The sequence below is a fragment of the Phyllostomus hastatus genome, unplaced genomic scaffold (assembly GCF_019186645.2).
Source record: "Phyllostomus hastatus isolate PE091 unplaced genomic scaffold, TTU_PhHast_1.1 phas_contig_37, whole genome shotgun sequence".
Taxonomy (NCBI): Eukaryota; Metazoa; Chordata; class Mammalia; order Chiroptera; family Phyllostomidae; genus Phyllostomus; species Phyllostomus hastatus.
In genome coordinates this window covers 724727-728588 of record NW_025333867.1, presented here as the reverse complement: position 1 = coordinate 728588, position 3862 = coordinate 724727, and the positions used below count along the sequence as shown (strand labels likewise).

General features: G+C 45.7%; 1 long non-coding RNA gene across 1 annotated transcript; it reads right to left on the bottom strand.

Annotated features, from left to right (window-relative positions):
* Nucleotides 1-365: 365 nt before the first annotated feature.
* LOC123820800 lies at nucleotides 366-3072 on the bottom strand. The gene is made up of 3 exons (XR_006786020.1): nucleotides 2676-3072; nucleotides 1660-1762; nucleotides 366-801 (listed from the first exon to the last, which is right to left on the bottom strand). It is a non-coding gene; the product is annotated as an uncharacterized LOC123820800 (long non-coding RNA).
* Nucleotides 3073-3862: the final 790 nt, after the last annotated feature.

Here is a 3862-nt window from a genome sequence, read left to right as displayed (position 1 = left end):
AAGAGTCTTGCCCTTGATGATTTAGCCTTAAAAATCACATAGTATCAATACTACGGTAGTCACAAGCCCATCCAAATTCAAGGGGAAGAAACATAGGGCTGACCTCTCATTGGGAGGAGTGTCAAATCCTATTATAAAAAGAGTGTGGGTTAACAGATATCATTGTAACTATCTTTGAAAAACACAACATGCCACATCCAGTTACATATTTTGAGAATCTTAAGGGCAGGGCTCTTTAAAATACTGCCTGAACCAGCCATTGAATCTAAGAACAGGAATAATTTACCAATTATATGTTAATTTAATATGTAATAAAATCAAATAAATCTTTGCCAAATTTTCTATTTAAAATGTTTATGAGGTTATGTGTATGAGAAAAGTTGCATGCAAGATTAAAATAGACAAGAAAATGTTGGGGGCAACCACTTAAGGACTTGAAATAGTAATTGGAAGTAGATTTGGTCTCGAGAAGAAAATGTCTCTAGAAACTATCCAAACAGTTTTCCAAGTTCTCCATCATCTGGCTTCTCCTCCACCATCTTCACATTAAAGTCTATAATTCCAGCATACCAGATTTCTTGTAGTTTCCCAAAGCTTGCCACAAACTCACTCTCCTCAGGAACTTTGTACATGCTGCTTCTCCCAACTGGAAGTATTTCCAGTTCCAAGGCAGTTTTAGATTAGATGTCACCTTCCTGAGGAAGTCTTCTTTGACACACTTCTGTTTTTACCATCACAAAACATCCCATCTTTTGGGCACTGTCTGGTTACTTATTCATCTCCTCCAGTAAGCTGTAAGCTCTGTGCAGACAAAAATCCACCTCAGTTAATCATTATATGACTGCCTTGCACACAGAACGTCCTAAGACTGTACAGCAGATGCTGTCATTGCCCCACCTCTTGTCCTTATCATTTTAGCAGGGACTGGACCTACTTCCAGCTGTGAGCACCTACATTCCCTTGGCTGACCTCTTTCTCTGGCCTCTTAAGCCTGTTTTGCATATTCCAGCAACAGGGCAGATGTTCCAGAGAATTCATGCTCCCTGGAAGCAGTCCTCAAACGATAACTGATGGGAGTTGGTATACAAATATTCCAGCTTTCTCACCCTTTGGGCATTTGTACACTGGACCCCAAAGTTTCCCAGAATGATGAAGCCCCCACAGGGGCAGCTGATTCGACAATGGACACTTTGTTGGGTGCCTTCCTTTCTCTGTCTTATTTCCTGACTTCACAACTGGTATTTTCTTCAGCTGCCCAATAAAGGACTTGCTCTCAAATCCTTGACTCACAATCTGCCTCTCTGAGAACCCACGGTAGAAGAGAATGTTTGCTAAATGAGTGAGTGAGCCTCTGCCTAGCCACTCAACACACTACAGCTGAGCATGAAAACTGATTGCCAACAACCATGCATGTCGGAGCCAGGGAGAACAAATACCTGGCAGGAAATCTCAACCTTGATTTCTATCTCTGCTGACATTTGTAACTGAGACACATGCAAGGGAACATTATTTTACTAAAAATGCAATGTTGAGAAGTGGCACTAAAAGAAATGATTAAATTAGTAAATGACATGGCACCTGTGAATGAAATTAGCTCTAGCAGTAAAGAGAAAGGCTTGGTAGATAAATTGCCAATGAATAATACTACTTAATTGTCACCTGTTTGGCACTTGATTGGCCTTACATAATCTTTCTTCCATCCTGCTGCAGAAATGGAGACCAAGAGCAACTCTGGTGGGTCATCAGCAATGGAGGGGAGCAGCTGTTGGAGGTAGGAATGGAATTCAGGGTTTCTCTTTTTCATTTCTCCATAAGCTGTTATTATAATATGGACAGGGATTTGCAGTAGTTTACATCCAGCTCTGGGGTCAGCTACAGTGCCTACTTTTTTATTCCCTCTACCACACATCCCCCTACAATTCTCTATTTTTTCTTCCACTGAATAGGTGTTTGTTGGACATAAAAGAATATGGCACAGTTCTACAGGGGATGAACACAAAGGGCCCTCTAAGGTCATAAAATCAAGGTCTGGGATTTGGTGTTCTTCTTAGGCCACAACCCAGCTCCATCTCTCAGAGAAAAGAGATGCCCTCCTCTCAAATCCAATCACCTGACAGTTTTATCAATCCAAATTCTCTACCATTGGGCATTCTCCTACCAAAAACCAGTGGCTCCTGGTTACCTGCGGGGGGAGTGCTGAAATGCGGGCAGAGACCAGAAAGGTTCCAGGAGATGAAAGAGAGTCGGGAGACTGAGAAAAACCTAGAGCTCTTGCCTGGTTTAGAGGAGGAGGTTGTAACCCAGCGCCAGCTCATTGGAGGATCATGAATCCAGTATATCACATCTTATGATTCTCCCAAGAGATGCTAGGAAGGTGCTGACTTTTAAAACTTTGTAAGGCAAGTCCCTAAGATTTTTTTTTTTAATCTCACGGCCACCAGCTTGCATGCTCTACACGATAACGTTTAAGGTTAAGCCTTTTAGCATGACATTCGACACCGTTTATGATTTTACCCAGGGTATTCTTGTTTCTGTCCCAGCCTTCTAGACTACTTATTAATCCCTTTGTCCCCGAAGCCCCACACCCCCCAGTGGCAGCTCCAGTTAATACACAGGATTAGAGGGGCTTGGGGATTGGGTACAGACTTGTCTTGGAGTCCACCCAGCAAGCTCACCATTTTTGTGTTGATTGCTTATTTAAGATGGCTGTGAAGGAGGCGGAAGGAGATTAGCAGAACTATCAATGTCCGTCTGGTTCCTTCTTGGTCCATTCCCCTCTAGTTCATCTTCTGCAAGTTCACAAACTCTAACTTGCAGAACATTCCTCTAACAGGATGCTCTTCTTTGCTCTTATCCACCCGGCAAATTTGTATTCATTTTTTAAAACTCAGGTCACACATTACCTCCCTGAACACTCTCCTGAAAGAATCACTCCCTTTTACTTCTGTGCCTTGCACGCATTCTCACTGTTATACGTGTCACAGTTGCTCCAGTCTGATTACCCCATGGACTGTGAACTATCAGAGTTGGGGGCCAGGTCTTGTGGTATTTGTGTCCTCAGGGACCGGTTCACAGAGCCCTTCTACTTCTGTATTCAGACATCTAGAATCAGTTGTCACGCTTCCGCGAACACACCAGATATTCAATAACTGCTCGCTGAAATGAAACTAAAACGAGAACTGAGAATTCACGTTGCCTCGCTGCGGACTCACAGCTTCCTTACTGGACATAACCCAGTTTGGCATTTGAGTCCTAACTCCTGAGGGGGAGATTTCGCAGTGGGTCCCACCTGTTGCAGGGTCGGGACTGCCGCTGGGGGCGCAGGTGGCCAGCAGAGCGCAATTATGCTGAGCCGCGTCAGGCCAGATTGGAAAAGGTTCAGCTTTGTCAGAATGCCTGGGCGCAGCACCGGTGCGGAAATGAAAGCTAAAGGAAAGAGGAGTGCTCGGGCTCTCTAGTGCTGCACAGGAGCTGCGCTGAAAAGTGGGAGGGGCCGGGCCTGCTGGGTAGAGGAGGGGAGGTAACGGCCCTCGGGGATTTCGCGGGGGCGGGGAGGGAGCGGTGTTGAGGGCGGGGAGCGGTGTGTGGGGCGGGGTGGGGGGGAGTCGTGGGAAAAGGCCTTGTGCCGGGGCGGATGAAACAAGCTTCTATTTTTGGTCTAAGCCAGAGGGAGTGCCTGTGCTGAAATGCTCAGGCGTTGTGGGCAGAAGGAGGGTGGGCTGGGACACTCTCCCGCTTCCTGTTCTGTTCTGGGCAGAAAGTAGGGAGGAGATGCTGTGCCCTCCTGTATGTTTAGAAGCTTGTTTCATCCACGTGACACAGTCCATCAACCTCAAAGTGCCTGTCAGGCGAGCAGAGGAGG